Source organism: Gobio gobio, assembly GCF_949357685.1.
Source record: "Gobio gobio genome assembly, chromosome: 10".
Taxonomy (NCBI): Eukaryota; Metazoa; Chordata; class Actinopteri; order Cypriniformes; family Gobionidae; genus Gobio; species Gobio gobio.
In genome coordinates, this window is record NC_137116.1 from 3,205,905 (window position 1) to 3,230,780 (window position 24,876).

The window sequence follows — 24,876 nt, forward strand, 5'->3', positions numbered from 1 at the left end:
TGACCATTATTAGGGCAAGTATGATAACATTTAATCCAAATGTTCTATGCAATCAAAATAAATGAAAAGGAAAAGGAAATCTATGGGCGGTCTCATAAAGTTTGGCTTGGTGCACAGATTTCTGTGCATTGCCCAGATTTAAACATGATTTATCTCAAATATGATGTATGGATAATCAAGTAAATCTAAGTTGCTTCACTACAGCAAATGTTCAACTTAAAATATTACGGTCCCACTTTATTTTAGGTGGCCTTAACTACTATGTACTTACATCAAAATATAAGTACAATGTACTCATTGTGTTCATGTATTGCAAAATACTTTTGCTGATATTGATGTGTATACGGGTAAAGTTAGGGACAGTTGTGGTGGTATGGGTAGGTTTAAAGGGTTAGTTCACCCAAAATGAAATTATCCCATGATTTACTCACCCTCAAGCCATCCTAGGCTTGAATGTATATGACATTCTTCTTTCACACGAATACAATTAGAGTTATATTAAAAATGTCCTGGCTCTTCCAAGTTTTTTAATGGCAGTGACTGTTGGGTCATTTTTGAAGTGCATAAAAGTGCATCTGTCCATCATAAAAGTGCTCCACACGGCTCGGGGGTTAATAAAGGCCTTCTGAAGTGATGCGTTTGTGTAAGCAGTTAAAAATACTTAAGCTACATCTGACGAGCGCAACTGGTGTGCAATTGTAATGGGTTGAGAAAATGTAATTTATAAGTTAATTTCCCCCCCATTAATATGCACACATTTCCTTATGTTTTCTTTTTTTTCCTTTCCACAAAAGGAGAATTTTTCCGGGTTAAACATCTTTGTGGCACTACGCCACCACACCACCAGATGAAAGACGCGAGAGATTTACTTTCCCCTGGTCTTGAACACTTTCTGGTCTCTTGATAAATGTGCATTTTTGACACACTTTTTGTATTGTACAGTATTTGATTATTATTGTAAATCTATGTAAGATTCTAAATGCATATAATGCGGACATGCATATAAACTTATATGTATGTTTTCATATACAAATATTATGTACAAAGGTATATTTTGCATACGCTTGTCAAGTATTTTAATGGATTTGTTGATTGTTAAATTCTATTCCACCAAATGCACTTTGAGAGTGTTTAAGTTTTGAAATGTTGAATCTTTTTCAGAAGTTAAAGGATTTAAAGAGAAATTATTTCAGTAATAAACTGACTGCCGCTGTGGAAAGACATAACTTCTGTCCTCTTGTGTTTTTCACAGTTTATTCCCCGATGCACAGTGCACACTGCGTGTGTACCATTTGCTGCCGGCCTGGATATCCCCTATAGGTCTGAGGCCGGTAACACAATGTAGTAGCGTAAGCAGAGCCAGACATAGCGTAAGCATTTTGAACTGCGAGAGGCACTACACTTTTTCCTTAAGTATAATACGGAAGGCGATTCGCCGGAAGCTAGAAAATTTACCTTATAAAGTTTTAAATATGAATATTTTTCTTACACAAACACATCACTTTGCTTCAGAAGGCCTTTATTAACCCTCCGGAGCCGTGTGAAGCACTTTTATGATGGACAGATGCACTTTTATGGACTTAAAAAAAGACCCAACAGTCACTGTTATTATAAAGCTTGAAGAGCCAGGACATTTTTAATATAATTCCGATTTCATTCGTCTGAAAGAAGAATGTCATATACACCTATGACTTTATGGTGAGTAAATCATGGGATCATTTTCATTTTTGGGTGAACTTTTGGGTAAGGTTAAGTGTAAGGGAAGTGTCAACAGTGTAATTATATATGTAAATACAGAAAATAATTACAGATGTAATTAAATGCAAGTAATTTTTCAAATGTAAGTATGTAAGCATGTAAAAGCATGTATGTACACAATAAGTGCATTGTATCAAATGATTAATTGAAATGTTAGTAAATAGTAGTTAAGGCCTCCTACATAAAGTGGGTCCAATATTAGTAATGATATAAAAGTTATTTTTACACGTGAACCACGTCCCGAAGGGGGACATTTTTACAATTATTTAAAAAACATTTTTTACATGCTACGACACAAGGCATGTAGTAGATTGTGTGTTTGATCGTGTTGAAAATGTAGAGGCCTAAGTATTTTGTGTATCAAAAATTATCCAGTAGGCTTTATAGGGTTAAAAGTATGTCCTTAATATTTCACAGTTTATATTTGTAATGATTTGTCTTACAGTGTTTTGTATTAAGTCACAAGGAAAAAAATCTTCATCTTGCATGCATGAAGCACTCTCTTGGAAATGCACTTGACATTTAGCTGAGATGGCAGATGCTGTCAACTAACACTAGCACAACTGTCTTAACACCAAAGCACAACATGCTTATTCATAACAATAAGCAAATTAGCCAAAGTTCTACTCTGTCATATCTAATACTAAACTCTCCAGTTCTGACAAATGAGCCATCAAGTGTATTTCAAAAATCAGCTAATTATCATTGCTGAGTGCAATGCATCAAAGTGCTTATGGGATGATTACCAGTTACAGATGAGTCATTTATGTTATTGTGGCAGGTTGACCACACAGACGGCTATTGAAAAGATATGCATCATTTGAGAAAGAATATCACGAATGATAGAAGCTAGAATTGCAACATTCGCAGACATCCTCTCCAGATAGCAGGGCCTTCTGTTTGATTTCTAAGCCTTTGGATCTTTGCTATGGAAGTTCTCTTTTGCTCTCAAAGCACCATGCTTTAGGCTTCTCAATGAGACGCTCTGAGTTACATAACCACACAATTATTAGCACCAGCGCCACATGAAACATCAGAATCATGTCAGCCGCCTCTACACTTCAGAAAATGAAGTTTACTAAAGCCGATCAAGCACAGAAACTTGATGAGTCATGAAGAAAAAAAAACTGAATCCTGACACTCAGAGACTGTCATGGTCAAGATTAAGAGGGACTAACAGATTTAATTTGTATCCAAAATGGGCTCTGTTTAATCCCAAGCAGACCTTGTGTGAGATCATGGGGAGGTATTGACATTTTGTTCTCTTTTTGCTCTTTTCTGGGTGTCATATTTATGTCTGACAGAGTAAATGTTAAGACGGTACTTTAATTACTAGGATTTTGAATGAAAGTTTGAGATTAGCATTACAAAGTTATATGATGTAAGGTAGGTGTGTGTGTGTGTGTGTGTGTAATACCACATGAATGACAATACCAGAAATATTTGACCTTGTGGGGACATCTTTTGGTCCCCATGAGGAAAGCAGCTTATAAATCATCCTAAGTGATGTTTTTTGGAAATGTAAACCTGCAGAATGTTTTGTGTGATGGGTAGGTTTAAAGGTGGGGTTAGTGTGAGGGGATAAATCATCATATCTATGGAAAGTCCTCATAAAACGTGTGTGGGCATGTTTTTGTGAAATATCAGGACACAAATGTGTATAATGACATGGGTATGACATAGGTATTACAAAAAGAGGGTGAAATATGAGGACGTTCCCCATGTCCTCACTTTTCAAAATGCTTATAAATCACACAGGATGAGTTTTTTTTTCACAGAAAGTGAACTGCGCAGTTTCCTGTGATGGGTAGGTTTAGGGGAAGTGTAGGGGGTGTAGGGGGATAGAAAATACGGTTTGTACAGTACAAAAACCATTACACTTACGCAATGTCACTACAATTGTGTGTGTGTGTGTGTGTGTGTGCGTGCGTGCGTGCGTGCGTGCGTGCGTGCGTGCGTGTGTGTGTGTGTGTGGTGTGTGTGGTGTGTGTGGTGTGTGTGTGGTGTGTGTGTGTGTGCTCAAATCCCTGTAAATAATCCCAAAAGGGCTGTCCGAAAAACTCCTGACGTATGACTGTGGAAAGAGAGAATATCTGAGTATATAGAGTCTGTCCATAAAAATATAACAAATATTTAGACTTACTTTACTGGTCAAAAAATGGGAATAATTAAGATTTATTTATGTTTTTGAAAGAAGTGTCTTATGAGGCTGCATTTATGTGATCAAAAGCACAGTAAAAACACTAATACTGTTAAATATTATTTCAATTTAACAGAAATGTTTTCTATTCGAGTATATTTAAAATGTAATTTATTCCTGTGATCAAAGCTGAATGTTCAGCATCATTACTCCAGTCTTCAGTGTCACATGATACCAGCAACATTGATAATAATAAGAACCATTATTAATTACTGTGCACTAAATAATAATTGAGCAGCAAATCAGCATATTAGAATGATTTCCGAAGGACCATGTGACTGAAGACTGGAGTAATGATGCTGAAAATGTTTTTTCATCACAGTAATCAATTACATTTTTAATATAAAACAGTTATTTTAAACTGTAATAATGTTTCACAATATCACTGTGTTTTACTGTATTTTTGATCAAATAAAGCTAACCTTACACAATAAAATGTTTAATTTTTGAATTAATGTTTAATGTAAATGTGTAATTCTCTCTCTCTCTCTCTCTCTCTCTCTCTCTCTCTCTCTCTCTCTCTCTCTCTCTCTCTCTCTCTCTCTCTCTCTCTCTCACACACACACACACACACACACACACATGTTTGTTTTTGTGAAATGTGAGGACATTCCATAGGCGTAATGGTTTTTATACCGTACAAACCGTATTTTCTATCCCCTTACACTGCCCCTGCCGCTAAACCTAACCCTCACAGGAGACTGTGCAGTTCACTTTCTGTGAAAAAAACCTTGTTCTGTGTGATTTATAAGCATTTTGAAAAGTGAGGACATGGGGAACGTCCTCATATTTCACCCTCTTTTTGTAATACCTGTGTCATACCCATGTCATTATACACATTTGTGTCCTGATATTTCACGAAAACATGCCCACACACACACACACACACACACACACACACACACACACACACACACACACACACACACACACACACACACACACACACACACACACACACACACACACACACACACACACACACACACACACACACACACACACACACACAGGCACTGAAGTGATTATAGCCTAACAATTATCAACAGATTTTTAGACAAAATTTAAATAACTCTATAAATAAGTTTCAAATGACAATTAAGCTCTAACAGTGGATGGTAAAGATGAAAAGAATTGGGTGAACATTTTTGAATGTGCTTTCTCTAAGAATTGTCTCTTCTCCCTCACTGACTCATGTACAGCACACATCCTTTTATTATAAATAACTGGATAGAAACAGCCAAAAACTGCATCAAAAGTGCCAATTTCGAGCTATTAGCGGCCGGCTGCTTGAGTGCTTATGTCAAGCTATAAGCGGTAGGCTACAGTCTTTGTTAGCTGTGGCTTGAATGGTTCCTGTGCATGTATGGTACGGTGTTGCCTCCAGGCATCATAGTCTATTTTAGTTTACTTTTATTAATGAAGCACCAATTTATTTGTCAAACTTATCTCATGGGAGAAGAACTCAAATACTAATCAATGAAAGTGCAGAAATGTGGTCACATGACCCATAGGGGTCCATTTTGTGTCCTGGTTCAGCATGTGCACAGGTCACATGGCTCCATATTTTCGATGGTAAAATGTTGCTTTTAAAATATGTTACTATTTTATTAAATCAAATTTGTAATACGTTAAAAACTGGATAAATGTGTTTGTTCAATGCAACTTTGACAACGATTCCTTACAATCAACACACTTTAGCTATGTTTGTTATTCTTTGTAATGTTATGTCAAGCAGGGAATGTCCTAAAACAGGGGTTTTCCTCCAGAAGGTTTTAAGGGGTCTCCAGACATTATCAGAGAATAAAAAGACAAAGCAAAAATGGTTCAAGTCTACAGAACATTCAAACTGTTTCAGTTCTAAATGTTTCTCTACTTTCTTGCCGTATGCATACTTTCCAGAAATGTATATGTTTGCTTTGTATCTTTAGTGAGTTTTTTTCACTATAGTCCCCTTTATCTTGCTCACTGGGGTTGTAAGGCAATATTCTTAACACAGTACATACGCTGCTTACATACATTTATTGTGAAAGTTGCTTATACAAATTATTTGTCATTGAAAAATGTTCTTCTTCAGGTTTATACATCCAACATTGAGTATAGCCAATTTATGTTTAGAAACAATATGTTGTATTTATAATGTGACACATTTATCTAACAGTTTAAATGTTTTTTTCATCCATAAAAATATATAAATGGATTTTAGGAAGGGGGTCCCTCATAAAGGTTTGTCATATTTGGGGGTCCTTGGCATCAAAGAAATATCATACCTTCTGCTTTCTTTTTTTTTTTAAAGAACGTCAAAAGATGCGCTTGCCTTGAACCATTCTCTTGGCCATTTTGAACTTGCTGGTGTCTATAGTTCGTTATTTATCATACATAGAGAATATTTATATTTCATTTGCATGATAAGTTTTACATAATAACGTCTCGGTTACGTATGTAACCCTCGTTCCCTGAAGGAGGGAACGGAGACGTACGTCGGAACTGACCGACGAATTGGGATCTGTCTTCAGAGACCAATCTACTTCGAGTGTATAGAAACAAGCCAATAAACATTGGCATGCGGTTCACGCACCGCCCCGCAGCGCGGGTATAAAACACGGACGTGAACAACGCATACCGCTTTTACAACTGAGGAGCCGAGATGTGACTCGGGCCTGCAGCTGAAGCACAGCGCCTGGCGACGGGACGTACGTCTCCGTTCCCTCCTTCAGGGAACGAGGGTTACATACGTAACCGAGACGTTCCCTTTCAGTCGGTCACGTTCGACGTACGTCGGAACTGACCGACGAATTGGGATCCCTAGAAAAACGCCAGGGTGCTGGCCCTTCCAGCGCCCTGCTTAAGCTCACTGGGTGCTCCCATTAGAGCAGCAGACAGGGCTTAAGGCAGGGAGGTCCGACACTGCTGTTTCTGCAAGACCCACTCAGTGTGACTATTGGATAACGCTGGGAAAGCGTGCCCGTCTCGGGAGATGGTACGCTGCGGAGCCACGTCCTCCTCCGGAGGAGAGGTGGAAATACTCATATGGACTAGCCTGACTGGGTAGCAACTACATATGGCAGTCTCTGGGGTGGATCCAACCTGGTCCCAGGGGGGAAAGAACACACCCAGAGACGACAGAGCGGGCTCTGTCAAGGGAAAGACACGGGGCTAGCCGAGTAGGGTAGCAGGTACCGTGGAATACACATATGGGGTCACCGTGAGGGAACCGCTACATATGGACCCAGCCTAACACACACGTTCCACAAGCATACGGGTGCAGGCCTGGTGTCAGACGGCCGCCACGTCTTGACACCGAAGGGGTGACGGAGGAGCTCGACAGGGTTCACCATTTCTGGGGAACACAACTGGAGAAAAAAAAAACGCACGTATCCGGCCATAGGCGGGAGTGGCGTAGCAAGCCGACACAGGAACGGGCACTTCGCGTTTACCGGCCGTTGGAGGCGAGTACACGGGAAGAAACCGGCTCCACACGGAGGCTATAGAATCTAGCGAACGTGTTAGGTGTCGCCCAGCCCGCAGCTCTACAGATGTCTGTCAGCGAGGCGCCTTGAGCCAGCGCCCAGGAGGAGGCAACACTCCTTGTGGAGTGCGCTCGCAACCCGAACGGGCAAGGCACGTCTTGCGATTGGTACGCTAAGACTATAGCATCCACTATCCAGTGGGCTAACCTCTGCTTGGAGACAGCCTTTCCCTTCTGCTGGCCTCCGTAACAGACGAAGAGCTGCTCTGAGGTCCTAAAGCTTTGTGTCCGGTCAACGTAAGCGCGAAGACCGCGGACGGGACATAACAAAGCCAGGGCTGGGTCTGCTTCCTCCGAGGGCAGCGCTTGCAGGTTCACCACCTGGTCCCGAAAGGGAGTGGTAGGAACCTTGGGCACGTATCCGGGCCGGGGTCTCAGGATGACGTGAGAGTTACCGGGCCCGAATTCTAGGCACGATTCGTTGACCGAAAGCGCATGCAGGTCCCCCACCCTCTTGATTGAGGCCAATGCAGTCAGGAGTACCGTCTTCATAGACAGGATTTTTAACTCAACGGACTGCAAAGGCTCAAAAGGAGGGCCCTGAAGTGCTGAGCACCAGGGCTAAGTCCCAAGAGGGTAGCGAGATAGAACGAGGAGGATTTAGTCTCCTCGCACCCCTGAGGAACCTGACGATTAAGTCATGCTTCCCTAAGGATTTACCTTCCACTACATCGTGATACGCCGCTATTGCTGCAACGTACACTTTCAGGGTGGAGGGAGACAGCCTTCGCTCCAACCCATCTTGTAGGAAAGAAAGCACAACATTAATCGAACACTTCCGGGGGTCTTCGCGGCGAGAAGAACACCAGTCAACGAACAGGTTCCACTTCAGGGCATAGAGGCGCCTTGTAGAGGGGGCTCTAGCTGAAGTGATGGTGTCTACCACTGCCTGTGGCAGGCCACCTAGAACCTCCGCGTCCCGTCCAGGGACCAGACATGGAGTTTCCAGAGGTCTGGACGCGGGTGCCATAGAGTGCCCCCTCCCTGAGAAAGAAGGTCCTTCCTCAGGGGAATCGGCCAGGGTGGGGCTGTCGCGAGGAGAGTAAGTTCGGCGAACCAGGTCCGGTTGGGCCAGTAGGGCGCAACTAGCAAGACCTGCTCCTCGTCCTCCCTGACCTTGCACAGAGTCTGTGCTAGAAGGCTCACTGGGGGAAACGCATATTTGCGTAGGTCCCGGGGCCAGCTGTGCGCCAGTGCATCTGTGCCGAGGGTACCCCCGTTCAGGGAATAGTACCACTGGCAATGGGACGAGTCCGGAGTGGCAAACAGGTCTACCTGTGCGGCTCCGAAAAGGTCCCATATCAGCTGGACGCTCCGGGGGTGGAGTCGCCACTCTCCCGGAAGTGGACACTGACGAGAGAGCTTGTCGGCTGTCTGGTTCAGCGCACCAGGGATGTGAATGGCACGAAGCGACCTCAGATGCTTCTGACTCCACAGGAGGAGGTGGCGGGCGAGTTGGAGCATGCGACGGGAGCGCAGACCACCCTGACGGTTGATGTACGCAACGGCCGCAGTGCTGTCCGTGCGGACCAGTACGTGTTTGTGCTGAAGCAGCTTCTTGAAGCGACTTAGCGTAAGACGCACTGCCATTAACTCCAGGCAATTGATATGCCAATGCAGCTGGGGCCCCGTCCACAGACCCGAGACTGCATGCCCGTTGTACGTGGCCCCCCAACCCGTGGCTGAGGCATCTGTGAATACCACAACATGCCTGGACACCTGTCTTAAGGGCGCTCGGGCCCGTAAGAACAAGGGGTCGGACCAAGGGTTGAAGGTTTGGCGACAGTACGGGGTAACTGAGACCCGATACTGACCGCTCTGCCACGCCCACCTCAGGACTCGGTCGTGTAGCCAGCGTTGAAGCGGTCTCATATGAAGCAATCAGAGCGGCGTTACCGCGGCTGCAGATGCCATATGCCCCAGGAGCCTCTGAAAATTTCAGTGGGACCGCCGTCCTGCTCTTGAATGTATTCAAGCAGTTCAACACTGACTGGACTCGTTCCTCTGAGAGGCGCGCAGTCCGGTTGACCGAATCCAGCTCCATACCGAGATAAGAGATCCTCTGCGTGGAACAGAGTTGCTCTCCTCTCGGTTGACCCGAAGGCCCAACAGGCTGAGGTGGCTGAGCACCAGGTCCCTGTGTTCGCACAACTGCTCTCGAGACTGGGCGAGAATAAGCCAGTCTTAGAGATAGTTGATAACGAATGCCGCGTTCTCGGAGTGGAACAATGGCCGCCTCAGCGACTTCCGTGAAGACGCGGGGCGACAGGGACAGCCCGAAGGGCAGGACTTGTACGGATATGCCTTCCCCTCGAACACAAAGCGTAGGAACGGTCTGTGTCGAGGAAGGATAGAGACATGAAAGTACGCGTCCTTCAGGTCGATCGCTGCAAACCAATCTTGGGGACGGATGCATTCAAAAATGCGTTTCTGCGTTAACATTCTGAACGGAAGCTTGTGCAGGGCCCGATACAGAACACGCAGGTCCAAGATTGGCCATAACCCACCGCCTTTCTTGGGTACAATGAAGTGGGGGCAGTAGAACCCCGACTTCATATCGGCTGGAGGAACCGGCTCGACCGCGTCCTTCGCCAGTAGGACATCGATCTCTGACCGCAAGACATGGGCATCGCAGCTCCACACGGAGGTGAAAAAGGATGCCCCTGTACTTGGGAAGCCGGTACGCAACTGAATCGCATAGCCGAGACTGATAGTACGGAAGAGCCAGCGAGACAGTCCGGGAGCGCTAGCCAGGCTCTCAGACTGAACCAGCCGGACCAACGGCACCACAGACGTACCCGGGGTGGGGCAGCGAGGTGGAACATTCAGACCCAACCCGGACGGCCCGGAGGCGACCCGAAGTGTTGTCTGAGCGTTCCAGGGTGGGGCAGTGTGTGGGAGAGAAGGCCCGGGGGCGTCCTCTAGCCTCACACCGCCCACTGGCGAAGAAGAGAGGGGAAGCCAGGAGTGGCAAGGCCTGTGGGCGTCGCACACAGCCGGCTTTAGCCTCTCTGGCCCAGGGAGGAAGAAAACTGCTCTGAGAATGTGGGTACCGCTGGACTCCGGAGAGCCAGCGGCAGAACCGAAACCAAAAAATATTCTCCCCCCCGGTCCTCCTCCGGGGGAGGGAGGGGTGCGGACACCGTCTCCCTGAGCAGTTCCCCTCCTGCTGGACTGCCCGTTTCAGGGCCGCTTGCCCTTGTGCTTGCTAGCGGACTCGCGGGACCCTGGACGGGTTGGGCGTCTCCCTTGCGTCTGGCCACCTGCTGCCTGGGTGGAGGCTGCTGCTTGGCTAGCAGGGGCGGACGCAGGGAGATGCCCTCGGCGACAAGCAGATGGAGGCATTGCGGCCGACGACTGGGTGGAGGCAGCAGCTGGTCGTCAGGGCAGGATTTTTTTTTTTTTTTACCACCTCCATCTGCTTCTGGGCCATCAAGAACTGCTGGGCGAGTTCTCGACAGCGTCGCCGAAGAGGCCAGCCTGACAGACAGGGGCGTTGAGGAACCGAACTTTGTCGGGCTAACGCATATCTGCCAGGTTTAACCCCAGCTTTCTGGACCACTAATGTGGACATCGCCTGACCCAGGGAGCGTGCAGTGACTTCCGTCACCCGGTGAGCGAGGTCCATCACTGCACGCAGTTCCTGCATAACCCCTGAGTCGGGACTACCCTCGTGCATGCAGGAGAGAGGGTAGTGAGAGAGCGAAAAAATTTATACAGATTATGGCCCTTTTGGCGTTCCATATTTTGACACCAAATAGTTCCACACTGTTAAATTTTTCCAATGCACATCCAGGCAGCCACCCTGGAAGGCATGGCTGTCAACACTGAATCTGATTCAGCATGAGCACACACACTATTAGTGGGAAACTCAGCGTCATCATCTCCAGTGCATAACAGCCCTCTCTCCGATGCAGCAATTGACATCTGTCCTCTGCCAGAGACACAAATGAAATGCTAGGTCCCCCCTTTTTTCAAAAAAGGACCAGCAATCCCATCTGGGCTACCAGCAGGCATGAGAGACAGTGGGCGTGGCCGCCAGACTCGACGGCACACGGCGCGCTGAACACACAAGCCCCTAAGAAGGCAGCACGGTGAACAACGCGCCGACGTGGTCATGTTCTCATAAGGGAACATGAACCACCCACGAACAAAGTCTCAGCACGCTGATGCGATAGAGGAGTGGGGGCCCACGGGGAATGGTTACCCGGCGGGGAAGCCCCACTGAAATCCTCAGGTCACCAAGACTTATTAGCCAAAACAGTCATTTTCTGGTGCACCAGAAAAGGAACTATATCGGGGAATAAGCAATGGGACTCAACCCCGTTAGAGGTTTCACAGTCTCGACCACGCACCAGAGCGCGAGTGACGCGCTGAGTTGCCGTGGCAACCCCCGCTGTCAGCCGCGCCAGACGGCACACGGCGCGCTGAACACTCAAGCCCTTACGAGAAAGGCCTGAGACGAACAACGCGCCGACGTGACCACGCCCTCCTGAGAGAACACGGATCACCCACAAACTTAATCTCACATGTTTACATGCGAGAGAGATCGTGGCCGTCAAATGAGGACAGGAAACAACCGCATCCAGAAACAAACGGTTTGAATGACATCTTGAAAAAGACACAGTCAAACCGTGTTGCTCTTTTTAGAAGGAAATGCTCTTTTAGAAGTGCTGAAGCACTCAGGGAGATGACCGCGGCTCACAGCAGTCCGAATGCAAGCCTGCGTGTGAGCACTCATGAACGGAACGCCCAGCCAACCAACACAGGAACAAGTGTATGTTGCAGCGGCCACTCGCTGACTCGCGCCGTCACACCAGCACCCAGGTAAGAGAGCGATCCTCCTCGAGACTCGTTTAAACACTCTTCGTAGAAACAGCTTGATACAGCAAACCGTTCGGCTCCGAAGTTAAAAAGCGGTATGCGTTGTTCACGTCCGTGTTTTATACCCGCGCTGCGGGGCGGTGCGTGAACCGCATGCCAATGTTTATTGGCTTGTTTCTATACACTCGAAGTAGATTGGTCTCTGAAGACAGATCCCAATTCGTCGGTCAGTTCCGACGTACGTCGAACGTGACCGACTGAAAGGGAACTACTCAAAACTATTAAACTAATGGGGATGGTGCTTTTACAGAGGGAATACTTGTTGTAATTTTTTTTAAATCCCCCGTCAAATCGAGCCCTGTGGATGTTTACAGATCTCTGAACCCTACTATCTCCTGATCTTACCAAACCAAGCCTGGAATTGTTATAAAGATGAGCACACTCAACCAGAACTGTTCAGCCTGGGGGCCTTCCCAGTGAATCCTATCTTTGTTTATTGACTTTTTATCTTTATTTGAATTTCTGAAGGGAACATGCATTAGGTTGCAGTGAATCATAATCATATGACATTTACAGTTGTTTAAATATACTGTACAATTGAAAGTATTAGTAGGTCTCTTGGAGACGTATTTCTAGAGTTCATATTCCGAAAGGCTACATTCAAAATAGCATACTGTCATGATACAATTTGTTCTGTATGTAGAGTGTTTTTTGTAAATTTGAAATATATACAGTGAGGAAAATAAGTATTTGAACACCCTGCTATTTTGCAAGTTCTCCCACTTAGAAATCATGGAGGGGTCTGAAATTGTCATCGTAGGTGCATGTCCACTGTGAGAGACATAATCTAAAAAAAAATCCAGAAATCACAATGTATGATTTTTTAACTATTTATTTGTATGATACAGCTGCAAATAAGTATTTGAACACCTGAGAAAATCAATGTTAATATTTGGTACAGTAGCCTTTGTTTGCAATTACAGAGGTCAAACGTTTCCTGTAGATTTTCACCAGGTTTGCACACACTGCAGTAGGGATTTTGGCCCACTCCTCCACACAGATCTTCTCTAGATCAGTCAGGTTTCTGGCCTGTCGCTGAGAAACACGGAGTTTGTGCTCCCTCAAAAGATTCTCTCTTGGGTTTAGGTCTGGAGACTGTCTGGGCCACGCCAGAACCTTGATATGCTTCTTACAGAGCCACTCCTTGGTTATCCTGGCTGTGTGCTTCGGGTCATTGTCATGTTGGAAGACCCAGCCTCGACCCATCTTCAATGCTCTAACTGAGGGAAGGAGGTTGTTCCCCAAAATCTCGCAATACATGGCCCCGGTCATCCTCTCCTTAATACAGTGCAGTCGCCCTGTCCCATGTGCAGAAAAACACCCCCAAAGCATGATGCTACCACCCCCATGCTTCACAGTAGGGATGGTGTTCTTGGGATGGTACTCATCATTCTTCTTCCTCCAAACACGTTTAGTGGAATTATGACCAAAAAGTTCAAATTCCACTAAACGTGTTTAAAGGAAGAAGAATGATGAGTACCATCCCAAGAACACCATCCCTACTGTGAAGCATGAGATGGGTCGAGGCTGGGTCTTCCAACATGACAATGACCCGAAGCACACAGCCAGGATAACCAAGGAGTGGCTCTGTAAGAAGCATATCAAGGTTCTGGCGTGGCCTAGACAGTCTCCAGACCTAAACCCAATAGAGAATCTTTGGAGGGAGCTCAAACTCCGTGTTTCTCAGCGACAGGCCAGAAACCTGACTGATCTAGAGAAGATCTGTGTGGAGGAGTGGGCCAAAATCCCTCCTGCAGTGTGTGCAAACCTGGTGAAAAACTACAGGAAACGTTTGACCTCTGTAATTATAAACAAAGGCTACTGTACCAAATATTAACATTGATTTTCTCAGGTGTTCAAATACTTATTTGCAGCTGTATCATACAAATAAATAGTTAAAAAATCATACATTGTGATTTCTGGATTTTTTTTTTTTAGATTATGTCTCTCACAGTGGGCATGCACCTACGATGACAATTTCAGACCCCTCCATGATTTCTAAGTGGGAGAACGTGCAAAATAGCAGGGTGTTCAAATACTTATTTTCCTCACTATATATATATATATAGTAGGACCAATATCATCACAAAGCATCTCAAAATTTTTTGTGGTCATTGTGGCATGCCAACCCGATCTCACAGCAAATCATACGAATCCGTATGATTTTTGCTAAATTGCACATATTTTACGAGTTTGTATGAATTAGTATGATTGACCTACCCCAAAACCCTAAACCTAAACAAATCATATGAATTTGTACGGATTAGCCACCTCGTAAAATACACTATAATGCCAAAAGTTTTGGGATGCCTACCTTTACATGCACATGAACTTTAATGACATCTGTAGGGCTTAATATGGAGTTTTCCCACCCTTTGCTGCTATAACAGCTTCAACTCTTCTGGGAAGGCTTTCCACAAGGTTTAGGAGTGTGTTTATGGCAATTTTTGACCATTGCTCTAGAAGCGCATTTGTGAGGTCAGGCACTGATGTTGGACGAAAAGGCCTGGCTCGCAGTCTCCGCTCGAATTCATCCGAAAGGTGTTCTATCGGATTGAGGTCAGGACTCTGTGCAGGCCAATCAAGTTCCTCCACACCAAACTCGCTCATCCCTGTCTTTATGGACCTTGCTTTGTGCACTGGTGCGCAGTCATGTTGGAACAGGAAGGGGCCAAAACTGTTCCCACAAAGTTGGGAGGCTGAAATTGTCCAAAATGTCTTGGTGTTCTGAAGCATTAAGAGTTCCTTTCACTGGAACTAAGGGGCCAAGCCAACCCCCTTAAAAACAATTTTTATTGTAATTTGATGCAAAAGTAATAAAATACAAAGTATTAGTGTTATAAATGTACAGATATTTTTTTTAAATGAAAATACAAAAAACGTTGCAGGTTTTACGATATTGATGACCGTTAAAACGCGTCATCACAGTCTGTGAAAAGGGTCTATTGCTTCCGCTTTGTTATAATACCACTAACAGTATAGTATACAGTATAATATTTAGTTGCGAGGAAATTTCACGAATGGACTTATTGCACAGGTGGCAACCTATCACGGTACCACGCTTGAATTCACTGAGCTCCTGAGAGCAACCCAATCTTTCACAAATGTTTGTAGAAGCGTCTGCATGCCTAGGGTGCTTGATTTTATACAACTGTGGCTTCTCACAGTATTTGCAGGCAGGAGGATGAAGACAGGCAGATATAATTTCAAAGGAAGTTTTAATGTCGAAGATTCTCAGGTGAATCATACAGGAAGGTAGCAAAACACACATACACAACGGAGATCGGACAAAGACTAAGGGAAACAGCAGAACTTAAATAGGGAACACAAATGAGATAACAGACAAGACACAGCTGAATAGAACTAACTAACGAGGGTTACCATGGTGACAGATGAGTGGCGGGAAACTGGAACAAAGTAACATGTGATCAGGAAACAGAACTACAACACAAACTGACAGGCATGTGACAAATGAAAACAAGTTGAAAGTCCAAGGACAAAACAGAACATAACTGTGACATGGCAATGGAAGTGATTGGAACCCCTGAATTCAATGAATTGGAGGGGTGTCCCAAAACTGTTAACGAATTGGTCGTGAGATAGCGTTGGACATGCTGGAGCTGAAGCCACTGCTTTATTAATAATTTAGCTACAGTATATTGTTTGAAATGTTCATTGTAGCATATTGGGTTCAGCTTCACATGAAATAAAAAAATTAAAAAAAAGACAGGTAACACTAAACCTTAACCAAACCCTAATCCTAACCCTATAGTAAGTACATGTACAGTAGTTACTCAATATTACTCAGTATTTAAATGTATAATTACAGTGTAACAAAGACACCTTAAAATAAACTGTAATCAAAAAACAGTATAGTATATACTGTTTATACTGTGCAGAAAGCATTATTGTATCCCATTCAAAACATAGTAAGTTGTACCCAGAAGCCCACAATTGTTTTTAATTGTTTTGTTTTTCACAATTGCATTACAACAAATATTGCTCCCACACACTGCCTGTAAGAATCATATTTCATCCATAAACATCCAGAGGTACCCCAGCATGTGTTTGTCTGTTTGTCAGTGGACAGTGTTCTCCTTGTCTCCACACACCACTGAACCGGAACAGTCATTTGGCTTGTTGGAGATCAGATCAGGTTTTTTTTTTTTTTGTTCACCATGTTCTCAGTCTTTTTTTTAAATATGATCTCAAACTAAATTTTTTGTATTATTATTATTATTATTATTATTATTATTATTATTTATATTATTATTAAACATGAATCTCAGTTTGCATTGGTGTTCAGTCAGGGTTTTTCCGTAAATAATGTCAATTTCAGTTCATAGAATGAGTTAATTGGTTCAAATTGATGTGGAAGCTACATCACATATAGACAATGCCTTAAGAGGTTGTCCTTTAGACTTTTCTACACAAACAAGAGGAAGTCTTCTGAGAGAAACCACAGAGAGACTGACAATCATTTTGAAGAAGCTACGCTTTTAAAAATAAAGTTTTTTTTACTGGCATCCTTGGTTCAATGAAGAGCGTTTGACATCCATGGATTCTATCCATTGCATAAGGTTCTTTAGATAATTAAAATGTTCTAGAAAATAGTTATTTTAAGAACTCCTTACTGATTTTTTTTGGAGAAACTTAAAATGAATCTTCAATTGCATCTTTTTTTTTTTTTGCTTTGCATGACTCACTTTTGGAGCCTTTTTTTTCAAGTCCACAGAGTTCAATAGCAGAGAACAGAATAAAGATGCACCAGTAGTCAGAGAGGATCGCACAATAAACATTTTATTCAAAATAATCATATCTGATGTTTGCCAAATAGCATAATAATGACTTATTTAGGAAAATATTGTGTGACTATATGAGAGAACGCGGTTTTCATCATAAATTTTAAGCAATATGTGTGGTGACAATCTACATCCAGTTTTAATCAACTGTGGACAGTGGTCAAGGCTAAATTAAACTGATCTCAGTACAATTGAGGGATCTAATATGGCATCTAATGGGGTGGTGCGTAGATGTGCTTAATGCTCAGGGCTGGAAACTGGAAGGTTTCTGGATCAATGCCCCCAAGAAGTGAGCCATAAGTCAACACCATTGTGCCCTTGAGCAGGGCACTCAACCCCGGGTTATTCCAGGGGGCCTGTCCTTGTAATAAGCTCATAGCGTCATTCTGTGGTGACATCACATGAAACCGCAGAAACAACAGCAGCCCTGGTCATGTGGAAATACATTATATTACAAAAGTGTAATTAAGTGTGTTTAAAGAAATTAATACTAATTAATAAATCAGCAATGGCACATTAAATTGATCAAAAGTGACAGTAAGGACATTATAATATTACAAAAGATTTCTATTTCAAATAAATGTTGTTCTTTTGAAGTTTCTGTTCATCAAAGAATCCTGAAAACTCAATCTCAAGCAGGAAAACATCTCAGTTACTATTGTAACCTCCATTCCCTGATGGAGGGAATGAGACGTGGTGTCGAATTCTGACACTAGGAATCGCACTCGGGAGCCCCTAACATCCTTGATACTTCAGAAAAGGCCAATGAGAATTGGTGAGTGGAATTTGCATGTGCCACTTCCCTGGACATACAGGTAAAAAAGGAGCTGGCGTGCATCCACTACTTTAGGTTTGTGCAGAGGAGCCGAGAGCGGGTAGTTCAGTGGTGTGGCAGAAGGGACACCATGTCTCGTTCCCTCAATCAGATGGAGGTTACAATATTAACCGAGACTTTGTGGTGCCAAATGCTGACATTAGGGGTCCCTATGGAAAATGGCACAACTGCTGAAGTGAGTTACAAGGTTCTGGCGATGCATATGTCGGCAAACCACCGTGTGCCGGGTAACAAGTGCACTTGTGAAATCGTAACCTAACTAGCACCCTACGTACGGCGCATATTCCTTTGTACCATTTGGGGACTGAAGGATTGTACTTACAGTGGGAATTGTAGACCGGACTTCTTTGACCTTTTCTGTTTTTAATTTTTATTTAGGTGGATGTTGGATCTATAGCTGATGCAGACCAGGGCTAAATTTCCCGATAACGTTGTCTCTTAGTGCGCTACAAAGACTCTAAAGGTATAACTTAACTAAAGGTATTCCATTTCTAGGCGTGTTCCCCGAACTATATCTTAGGAGGTTGCTTAAGGTATACCTTCTTAAGTACAACGTTAGCAGGTGCTGTCTGTGTTATAAAACAATGAATAGTAAGGTCTGTCATATTATTCAATTACTTTTACTGTTTTTTGCCGTGGTATCGATTCGGTATCAAGGTATTTTAGTCTGGTATCGTATCGAAGTAATAATTTTGGTATTGTGACAACACTATTGGAGACAGCCTTCCCCTTCTGCTGTCCCCCAAACCAAACAAAGAGCTGCTTAGAGTCTCTAAACCTCTGTGTGCGGTCCAAGTAAATATGCAGGAAGCGTAATGGACACAGCAAAAGTAAGACTGGGTCTGCCTCGTCTTGAGGCATCGCTTGCAAGTTCACCACTTGATCCCTGAAAGGGGTAGTGGGGAATTTGGGCACGTAGCCAGGTCGGGTCTCAGGATAACGAGTATGCCGGACCTAACTCAAGGCAGTTTTTGTTGACAGAGAACGCCTGCAGGTCCCCCACCCTCTTGATGGAAGTGAGTGTGGTCAGGAGCGCAGTCTTTAATGAGAGGGCCCTTAGCTCTACTGACTCCAACGGCTCAAAGGGAGCTCTCTTTAGTACCAGCAAGACAACAGAGAGATCCAATGAGGGAATAAGGCATGGCCAGGGCTCTAAGGGCTTCCCAAAAGACTTACCATCCACTGCATTGTGATGTGCCGCTATGGTGGCCACAAAAACTTTCAGGGTGGAGGGGGGCAGCCGACCCTCCAAGCTCTCCTGCAGGAAGGAGAGCACTGACACGACTGCTCATCTCTGTGGATATTCCCCTCGGGATGAACACCAGTAAGCAAACAGACTCCACTTCAAAACATAGGCCTGCCTCATAAAGTGATGGTGTCTATCACTGCTGTTGATAGCCCACTTAAGTCTTCCATATCCCATCCAGTGGCCAGACGTGGAGGTTCCAGAGGTCAGGGAGCAGGTAAAAAATTGTGCCCCATCCCTGAGAAAAGAGGTCCTACCTCAGAGGGATCTGCCAGCTAGGGGATGTCTTCAGGAGCATGAGCTCTGAGAACCAAGTCCGGGTGGGCCAATATGGTGCAACCAACATGACCTGTTCTTTGTCCTCTCTGACCTTGCACAATGTCTCTGCAAGCAGGCTTACTGGGGGAAACACATATTTGCGCAGACCCCGGGGCCAGCTGTGTGTCAGTGCGTCCGCATTGAGGGGGGCCTCGGTAAGGGAATACCATAGAGGTCAATGGGAGGATTCCTGGGAAGCGGACTGTGCTTCGCCGAATCGACTCCAGATCATCTGGACCTGGGGGGTGGAGTCTCCACTTGCTGTGACAGTGTGTCGACAGCACGATTTAGCTCTCCTGGGATGTCCGTCTCCAGTGACTTTACATCTCATCCTAATCTGATAACTCATCCTCATCCGGAGCCCTGAATGAGAAATCAGGTGCATCATATGACGCAATGCCAAACTCATCCAGAAGCTCCACCGGGCACAACGTGCGTGACCAGGAATGGGAGGCCCGTGGGTTATTAACCCAGCCAAAACATTACCCTTGTTGCCCTCATATCGCCCTCAGCTCTATCTGTTGCCACCTTGTGGATGCCAGAAGGACCAGTGAGGGGAGTGGCTGAGGTGTTTCCCTTTCTAACCAGAAAGGAGAGTAACGACCGCAACATCGCCATGTTCACTCAACATGATCCATCCACGAAAGCTTATCTGCACTCTCTGCAGATAAACTCTCTGCACTTATCTATGTCAGTGTGGGAGAGACCGCTGTGATGCGCCATATGACCAGGCGAATCAGCTTCCTTGCAGAGGTGAAATGGCAGAGCAAATGCATCAACACCGCTCTGCTGCAAAGAACAAATCTGAATTAATGGATAAACGCCAGCTCCATTTATACCTGTATATCCGGAGGAACAAATTCCGAGAAGCTACTCACTGCAGAGCCATTACCTCCAGCTCCCCCCTCTCTTGACCTACTGTGGGCATGATGGGTGTAGCTGCGTCCCCTAACCACACCCTGACCCTACCCATAACCCTCCATCTCTCCATCCATTAAAGAAGTTAAGCTCCACCCTTGAGCTTCAGATGCTCTGCAGTGAGCACTACTTGCAAATTCCACTCGCCAATTCTAGTTTTGTGAAGTATCAGAGGTGTTTGGGGCTCCAAGTGCGACCCTTAGTGTCAGCATTCAACACCACGTCAGATAGGGCACTATTTTCAACTCTGATAATAAGAAATGTTTCTTGAGCAACAAATCAACAAAAAAGAAAATTCAGCTTTGCCATTATAATAAAAACATTTTACGTTACATTACAATTACATTTATTAAAATAGAAATACAAATACAAATTTTAAATTGTAATAATATTCACAATATTACTGTATCCCAAAAGCAAACAGCATATTTACATTATTAATGTAAAATTAATTGCTTTTGCTTTTTCAAATGGCATTTTTAAAATGATAGTTACAAATATTTTGTAACAAAATATCACATTACAGTAATTTCTTTGGAGATTAAATGCTTTAAAAAAAGTAATCTTTAACAGACGACATTTTAAATGGGATTTGTATTAACCTCTTAAGCTCTGCGACCATTTTTGGGATTTCCGTCTGGATTTGGTCTACCCAAATTGAAAAGCTTCCCATACCCACATACAATGGTCTTAATACAACTTTTGAAAGTGTGTAACTCAGGCCCTGTGTGCTCTAGCACCCTGCAGACAGTTTGGGCTGTTTCCACTAGATTCCAGAAAATAGTGGAAAAAAGAATGTTGTCTGTATCATGTTGTTTGCAAGATTTACTCAAATGGATCTGAAGGGAGGACAAAATACAGGTGGAAATGGTCCCAGTGTAAATTAGTGTAAATAAATTACTTTGTGTAAAACAAATGTGTGTAAAAAGTGTAAAAGTGATGCATATCCAGAAAGTAGAGACTCTAAGCTTTCAAATGGTACCACATATGAGGTCAGAACTCCACCACAGACATTTAAAATTTAAAGTATATACTTGATGATGTAATTCCGGACCCTGTATAGGGTCCGCAGTTAAATTAGATTATTTGAAAGCCTATATTGTATACTTGTATGAAAATTCACATGTTGCTTGTATTTCAAAACAAGTGTGTTGCAATGTTGCCTATCTAATACTGAATGGAAGACAATAGATTCCAGAAGAGCCACTTCAGCAATTACTTTTGAAAAGAGAGATTTGCTTTGCAAATACCCATAATCTTCACACTCAATAACATTTAGATCAGGATATAAGTAGGGTTTTGTGCTCTGAAATGGTTAGCTAAATATAAAGCCCGCAAAGTATATTGCTATAGGAGATGGTGACGCATGTCAGCAGTCAGGAAGCAGTTTGCTATCATTGTTTGTCACAACGTCCAGGCTAGATGCCAAAATGTCCATTCATCTGAAGGAGCATGTCATGTGGAAGTCATTGCACACAAAAAAAAAAAACTAACGAGACAAGCTACAACATTTGTCTAGGGAATTAAACACAACATAGATGTTTTACAATGCCTTTTTATCAATAACTTTTCACACTAAACACATTTTTTTTGAAAGCTCCAAACAAGGCCAAAATGATTCGGCTTCACACAGTAGCAATTAATTTAGAATTATTCATGCGTGTTATAAATCACTTGTACACACTCTATATTTATACTACCTTATCTGTACCATACAATAACACTAAAGACTGGAGTAATAGCTGCTGAAAAATTCAGCTTTACCATCACAGGAATAAATTACATTTTTCAAATAAAAAAAAGTTATTTTAAATTGTAACAATATTACTGTTTTGACTGTATTTTTGTATCAAATATATTCAATATTCAATGCAATACCAGTTCAAGCTCTTACATTTTATGTTATTTTTGCTTTGCACATGAAACAAATGTGCATCAGGGAAACTCTAGAAGGTCGTGGAAGTGTCCGGCTCTCCAATGCATCCCGAAATTTGTCCCAGAGGAACTTTGAGTGGAAACGCATAAATCAAGCATAAGATAAAACATTCCCACATGCCTGCTCTTCGGACACTCCAGGTTTGGCTTACCTTTCAGGGAGAGGCTGGATTTCCTCAGCTGCACTCATGGAGGCCAAAGGTGATCCAGGGCAAAGCAGCAGCGAGAGGGGAGAGGATGTGTCGGTCCTCAGACTGAGGCAGAAAGAGCGCTAGACTGGAGCTCGGAGAGACTGCGCAGAGCAAGCCAGCGTCTGGCACGCATACAGACACACTGATGGAGAAATGTGCGCTCACACACACATCCACACAGGAGTAAGGACAGTTCGGACAGACAATTGCAGAGGTGTGATGTGCATTGGGTTTGACTCACTCATTCAGGCTGCACACACAAACACTCTCTCTCTCTCTCTCTCTCTCTCTCTCTCTCTCTCTCAAATGTTTTCCCGTATGGTATGAAGAGTGGCTCAGTCCAGAACGCTGACAGTCCAAGCATGGCAAGAAAGAAACTGAGGCTTGTTGTCTACCTAACAGCATGGTCTCTCTCACTTTCAATCTTACTCTCTCGCTCTCTGTTTTCCCTCCTCCTCTGTATCTTTCATCCTAGATGTATCATACATGTCTCTCCAGGTCCACCCCCTTTTTTCTACCGTTCTCCTTTTCCTGTCTCTCTGATTTACTCTCTTCTACTGGGTTTAGAGACAATTTCCCTGTACTTTACCTAGCACAAATCTTTTTTTTCTTCGCTCCACCTTTTCTGCCACACTATGTTTAACATGAGTATGGACATATTCCATATATAAACATATTGATGTGTAAATCAAATCATTATAAACATTATTTTGGGCCAACTCGGGTTAAATTATTAAATAGACAATTCCAAAACTGTTTGGATTGTTGCATTATTTTCTTCAGTTTATTGTGTGTTATGGTATGTATTATATATGTTATGTTATATGAGTCTATTGTTGTGCACTGGCCATGTCATGGTTGTCCAAGATAAATTTCCTAGAAATGGGACATACAGTCTATTCTATTCTATTCTATTCTATTCTATTCTATTCTATTCTATTCTATTCTATTCTATTCTATTCTATTCTATTCTATTCTATTCTAATTTATTCTATTCCAATCTAAAAAAAAAAATAAAGAACACAAAATGACACTAATGCTCAAAAGTTGGGGGTTGGTAAGTTTTTTAAATGTTTTAAAAAGAAATCCCATTAAGGCTATATTTACTTGATCAAAAATACAGTAAAATATTGTGAAAATTATTACAATTTAATTTGAATATATTTGTAAATATAATTTATTCCTGTGATGCAAAGCTGAATTTCCAGCATCATTATCCAGTCTTCGGTGTCAAGAAAAATGGCACTGACCCCAAACTTTTAAATGGTAGTGTATATATAATTATTTTTTTTATCATTAATATATACATTTTAATCGTTTATTTTGTGACATTATTTAATGACAATTAACCACAATTTAATTTATAATTTTGACAATATATAATTGTTTTATATACAATAAAATAAAGAGAATGAATATTTTTGCTTTACTGCAGACTACTATTAATTCTTACTTTCTTTTGATTGTTGGTATTTTGCAATATAACTTGTTAATCTTAAGATATCAATATACGCATTAAAATGTTCAAAGGTGGACAGAACCAGACATGTTTCACATGACCAACGGCACAATGACATGCTCTAGTTTATAACCCTCAATAATTCTGCCTTCAATATGCATTTCTGCAGGGATGATACATGAAATATAAGACAGCTGACTCTTCATGTTCCTACATCAAAGCATTGTTAGATCTGAGCTGTCCATTTTATTCATGCCAACATTCATATTGCTATTATTTTGTAAAATAATTTGACCAGAAACCCACATACATGTGCTTAATTAATTCTCATATCTGGCTACCTTTGGCAGACAGCAAAATTGGTGGCGTTTGTTTGTCTTAAATATTTTGTCTCCATCTAGTGTTTCGGGCATTAAACTGCATAGGCAGTTTTAACAGTACATTACTAGGGTTTTAGCTTGCAAGAGCTGGTTGTTGTAGTTCTGTGAACATTGTGAAGATGGTGCATGTCGTTGTTGACAACAGAGATGAATTTAAGAATATCCTTGAGCACTTCTTCATTTATGCAGCTGCACATGATGTTTCTATCTTCAAATCCTTTTGCAGAGACAAAACACCAGACAAACGCGAGTTACGTAATCAGATTACTTTTAAGTAACTAGTAAAGTAACACATTACTTTTTAATTTACAACAAAATATCTGAGTTACTTTTGCAAATGAGTAATACAAGTTACTCTGCTTTCCCATGTATTGACTGACAGCTCTCCTGTCCTCATTTTGAGAGAAATCATGAGTAAGTC

General features: G+C 43.0%; 1 protein-coding gene across 1 annotated transcript in view; it reads right to left on the reverse strand.

Moving 5' to 3' along the window:
* Nucleotides 1-23,109, reverse strand: part of opn7d (opsin 7, group member d) — a 108,568-nt gene extending 85,459 nt beyond the window's left edge. Inside the window, exon 1 of the mRNA XM_079826877.1 lies at nt 22,578-23,109. The gene's annotated coding sequence lies outside the window, so the exon portion shown is untranslated. The remainder of the gene's footprint in view (nt 1-22,577) is intronic.
* Between the last annotated feature and the right edge of the window lie 1,767 nt (nt 23,110-24,876).